We start from the raw sequence: 6,000 nt of genomic DNA on the forward strand, positions 1-6,000 counted from the left end.
CATACAAACCTAAAAGTTCTAATTCATGTAAACGTTACTTAAAAATTCTGCAAAAACATGGATAAATTTGTGACCAAAACAAAACATTTAAGACCCCAGGGTTTGAGAAAATCAAAAAGGACCCGAAATCGACTCAGTCTACTGCCCATGCGTTTTATGCAGTGATAATTCAATATTACAATAAAAATGTAATTGCAGTCATATTATATGTGAAATGTTTTAGAAAACAGATATGCATATATTTATTGAAAAAGATGAATCAAATATTCATTTGTTTATATGATGAAATTTGTTCTACAGTTAATCGAAACCATCATCTGAGATCTAAAAACAATACGTTCTTTCGCTTTTATGAATGTTGAAAGTGAAGTTAAATTATGAACATATTTAAATAATAGAATGAAATTAATGATGAATCGACAACACCTTGATTGATGTGAACATAGAAAAAAATGCGGAATATATTGAAATCTTGCTTAGAGAACTTTCTAGAAATCATGGTTTATCATGCCGACCCATGCCGGTCATAATGAAAAATGTATAGAAATACTAGCAGACCCGGTAAACTTCGTCTTACCATGTTCAATTTTGCGTCCATTTTCTATTTTTTCTAGTTTTCTTTACATTCCCCTTCTTTCCCTTTACTCGAGTCGTCCCGCTCAATTCTATCAAAATTAAACCAAAGAATTTAAACTCAACGGGTCTTTTCAAATTCAATTTTTGTAACTTGTTCAATGAATAACTGTATGTTAATAATATGTATGTTTCATTTGTTGTATTCCATTCAGTAGATTTATTCCGTTTTGTTATATTGTTTTTAATATCGGGACAATTTTTGGAGTATTTGCCGAATATTTTGCCTAGCGCAGAGCTTTCAGCTCCCAATTAGCTTTGTATGGTGTATTTTTCAAAAGCTGAAAAATTAAAAAACATAAGAAAAGATTTTTTACTAACCATTTTCAAAAAGCTTTTTATTCACCATCTCCATCCTTCGAAGCAGTTTGAATTAAAATTCATATTTTCACCAAAATCATTTCCAAAAAGATTCGCCTGATAATTTAGTTATAGACTTTACATATTTCAACTTAAATTGTTCCCAAACAGCACTTGTCATGGCATTAAATCTGGCGATATTGTGTATTGCAAATTCCTTTTTTTTTATTCAAGCTAAAATGCAAATTAATTCCTTTGAACTTTAACCCGATGAATCAAAGAAACGATTGGTTTTGAAAAGAGGAAAACATATGTTGAAAAGAGGAAAACATATGCCGCCGCCCGTGGCGTAGAGGACAGCCTTCAAGTCTTCTAAGCCAGGGGGTGTGAGATCGAATCCCGGTCACGGCATACATAGTACACTTTCGGTGGGTTGGTGGTTTTAGCATTTGTAAGATGCTAGCCATCATATCCTCGAAAGATGTACGCTTAGAGTTAAGAAAAAAGGAATCTCTTCGAGGAAACATCATGTTTCATTGAGATCCTGTATGTGTTTGTGTTCGTTTCGTTAAAAAAAAAAAAGATATATTCATCCATTATTTAATTGAAGCAGTTCTGATTTCAAATTTTCCTGAACATTGTTGGTGGTGATCTGCGATTTCATGTGGGATTACGTTATATTTTTAAGATTTAATAACATTTAATTGAAAAGCAGATTTTTTTTTAATTTAGAAGATCGAAAAGAAATAATCTGTTCAGGCTTCGATGAGTTCATTTTGTTTCCTGAAAATAATCATATAAACAAAACCTCAATAAAAATTTAGTGTCTTTTTTACTGTAAATCTTAATTTTCAAAAATGAAACACCGGTCAAATCCTAACGAATATCACCACAGTTCAACTTTCATATTCTCTGAATAACGTAATATTTTCAAAGAAAAAATTGTAGTTATGTTGACAAAAGGAAATATCGAAGTATATATTTGTCCCATTTATTGGGGCAAGTGAAAACACATAGGTCTTTTTCAGATGCGTCAGTGAAAAGACTTTAAAATGAATTTAATACTTGTTCTTGTTTGTCTGTTTATCAACTTTCATTGCTATATCCTAAGTTTTTCTCCGGAATAAATTAATGCTTGGTACTTCAATTTCACTGAATGCTGTTCAACCAAAAGACCTTGATTTATAAAGACCTTTATAATAATTTTGAATATCAGCTTCAGATTCAACACTCGGGATATCCTTTCTGGCCATTTTGAAGATAAAATTTATAAATTGTAGATGTTTTATAGCTAAATTGCGCGTTTTCATTTATTCCACCTAAAAAATTACAGGAATTAATATTATTTTTATCACTATCAGGTCATATTAAAAGTTCATCATAAAAATCTGCTGCCCCTGGAATATCAATCACAAAAAAAACTTTTCAACAAAAAAGTGAATCAAAAGTCTCTTCTATATACCCAAAATATGTAAAACAAAAACACACTTTTCATGTTAAGTTTGTACTTGATTGTGTGTGCAAACAAACAGTAAACGTGAAAACAGTTTTTTGGTGAATGATTTTAAAAAAAGAGTTAAGTATGTTTAATCAATTTTTTTTGGGCCCAACAATTTTTAGATGAAGAAATAGTGTATACATTTTTTGTAAAAGTTGATTGGATTATACGAAATTGAATGTAAAGCTTCTCAATTTCTTATTTTCAAACGTCCGCAAAGTGTCATAACATTATTTCATATTTATCTTTACCAAATTCATATTTCTGGACAACAATTTACTACTTAAATTAACACGAATTAAAAATGGTTTTAATATTTGAAATCGTTTAATGGTTTTGATTCGATTGATAAAATAGCAATCCGTGTCACATCTAGGTGTCATTTATTACCATGTGCTGTGTACAAATAAGCAAAAAAAAACACATCTAGGTTGCATATCGCCCCCACGTGCTTAAGAAATATAGGTGCTTGGTTGAGAAATAGGCGCCTAATTTTTAATTTTTTCCAGCGATCAATGAACAGTATGCTTTGGTTACTATTATCTTGCAACGACGTTTGCTAGCGACGCCTCGCCCATGGAGACGAAAAACAAACCCCTCGAAGAAATGAAAATCTCTAAAAATGGATGCCTGACTTTTCAATTTCAGATTTTGGCAAAACAAATATTATATGTTTCATTCGATCAGCATAATGTCAACCTGATTCACATCTAGGCGTCATTCATAATCATGTGCTGTAGAAATGAGCTAGGGATCAAGAACAAAACAAATTACATCAAGGCCACACCTTGCATTGAAAATATGCTTTGTTGAGAAATACGCGCCAAAATATTCTCACTAATCAGTATGCTATGCCATCCTTACTATCTTCTAAAGACGTCTGCTCGCGACGCCTTGACCTTGGAGATGAAAAACAAACCGCCCAAAGGAAAAAAAATCTCGAAAAAATGCAAGCCATGACTTTTATTTCATTCAAAAAACTACAAATTGAATTATTACGGACAATTGATGCGACTTTGTGTTATTTTTATTCGATATAAACCGATTCGCATGGCTACAGAATATTCTAAAAATAATTTCATTCGAACCTTTTGGGTAATTTCGGAGGAGTAGTACTACAAACACCGTTACAAGAGAATTTTATATAATAGATAAAAAAAAATCACATTTTGTCCTGAAGTTCTGAAAACAATAAAGCTTGTTAAAAATTATCTTCGGTCTAAAATTATAACCGAAAGAAGAAAATTTTAACTCGACCTAACCACTTCGTACAAACGCATGAAAACAATAGTCGCTTGAAAAGAATGTATAAATTTCAAAATAAGATTAAACCTAGGTGAAAGTTCAAACAGAATAACACGAAAGCTAAGAAATTGATGATTACTATTTTAATATTATGTTATACTAGCTGATCCCGTTCGACCTTTGTTTCGCTAACAACAGTAAAAATGTGATAAGATTGGGTGTTATTATTTGAATAAAATTCAATCTCGATATTCTACTGAAGAAAAATACCTCCGCTTTAAGAGTATCCTTATTTATAAGGTAAGAACCCAACTTCATAAACTCCATATCAGTTTCTTTTAGAATCTCGTTATTCAATTCGTACATTGATCCTACTAATTTGCAAGACAATGTCGCAAAAACATCGAATGGTTCAAAAGAATTATCGCTTTTTGTTGTACAATAATTTAAAATTTAACACATAAAATCGGACTGATTTTATCACTACATTTCTGTACATAAATTTCTAAATCAATTCTATGCTTTTTAGCAGTCCATTTGGATGACACATTTTCCTAAACTTTAAACTTATAATTCAACATAAGAGATAAGTCGTTCCTTTAAACCCCAGTTTGCCCATTGTTGCACAGAATGACTTAAATTGTCAATATTTCTGCTGTTTTCCAACTTCTTCCCAAAAATAACACAGAATCATGTTAATTGGAATGTTTAGTGATTAAAATATGCAATTTTAGTGCAGTTTTAATTTTTCTAGTTTATTTTTTTCGCGCGATTTTTGTGCTAATTACAAAACAAAACCTTAAGATTCCTTCTACGGCAAATAAGGTTTTACGTCAGAACAAAACATTTTCCGAATCGGTTTTCTTTACGAAACGTTTTTGCAAAATTTTAACACCATGATTTTGGAAAAAAAAATTACGATCCATACATAACCAGAGAAAATGTCGGATCGTGCAACAATTGGTCTGCTCAATCAATTGTATGGAAAATTCAAAATTTACAATTCATATTTTCAATATAGCGTCGTAAATTGAAAAAAATTTGGCTTAAAGAGATCTAGGATTAAATTCCGCAGGAGGCTAGCCAATTTTCTGACATGTTTGTTAGCACTTATTTTTAAATAATTTTTGGGATAAAGTAATTCAACGGTAGATTCATTTCTAGAACTGAAAATTTTTGAGGGGGATTAAACCTCGCACGGCCTTGATTCCATACACCACTCACCTGCCGTTCTAAGCAAGATTGTCCCATGTGGAAAAACGTGCAAACGAGAAAAACGCGATTGAAATATCAGCTATATTTCCAATTTTTCTCTCAAACTAAAAATTCACCGACAGTTTTTTCGTAGTGAACAGTTCAAGTTAATCATTTTACAATGTTTTCTGCCAAAAAAATTACATTTTCTACAAAAAAAAAAACAGCAAATTAGAGCCAAAAATGCTCCGTGTGACACCTTTGCGTAGAATCAGAACGCATGCCGATGCTAGTTCTACGAAAAACTGTCACACGGCTACAATTTTTCTATCATTTTAAAAGCTTGCGTAGTTTATTTTTTTGCCAAAAACTCATGCTAAACCGCAATTTGAGAAATACGTTCCTCTTTGTTTATAAAAATGTATAGTTGAGTATGGATCTTGTAAGTAGTGCCTATCGAAAAGTGTTTAGTGAAAATTTCTCTGAATAAAACACTCAAGGCTTCTCGCTCCTCCTCTTCCCTCTATTTTAGTGTTCTTTTCAGTGAATAACATTAAATTCAACAGTTTGAACTCATCTTAAGACAATTTTTTGATAAAATTTGCATTTTTCATAGAATTTTCTCTAGTGTGACATTCTTGCGTAGAACTATCAACATAGAGACAATCACCTTGATGAAAATTTCGTATAAGTTCAGAACAAAGTATACTTGTTTGTGTTTTTATTCGAAAGTTAACACTAAAAGAGACCGTTTCCAGCAAAAAAGTGAAAATGACCCAAAAGTCACATGGGACATTCTTGCGTAGAACGGCAGTCACAGTGGTCGAAAAGTGGAACTTTTTTTGTAGCGCCTCTGTCTTTTATCTTATCTCTTAAGTGTCTTCAGAACATTTGCTTCTTCAAACAAGCTACATAACTTGAAAGCATCAAAAGTTAGTCACGAATCGCTGTACGGCGAAGAGTTTATCGGGAGAAAACACGATATTTTGGAAATCTAGGCTTAGGCTTGCTTTAAAGTTCATCTTACCAAATTCTTTCAGGGCGCATCATGATGATTACAAACAATATGGAAAACTTTCACAACAATTTTTAACTATGGTACCAGAGCAAAAAAAAAACAATCTAAACGA

At 31.7% G+C, this 6,000-nt stretch overlaps 1 protein-coding gene across 1 annotated transcript in view; it reads left to right on the forward strand.

Annotated features, from left to right (window-relative positions):
* Positions 1-6,000, forward strand: part of LOC129745056 (uncharacterized) — a 110,866-nt gene that overhangs the window by 82,289 nt on the left and 22,577 nt on the right. The gene's annotated exons all lie outside the window — the stretch shown is intronic.

Source organism: Uranotaenia lowii, chromosome 2 (genome assembly GCF_029784155.1).
Source record: "Uranotaenia lowii strain MFRU-FL chromosome 2, ASM2978415v1, whole genome shotgun sequence".
Lineage (NCBI taxonomy): Eukaryota > Metazoa > Arthropoda > Insecta > Diptera > Culicidae > Uranotaenia > Uranotaenia lowii.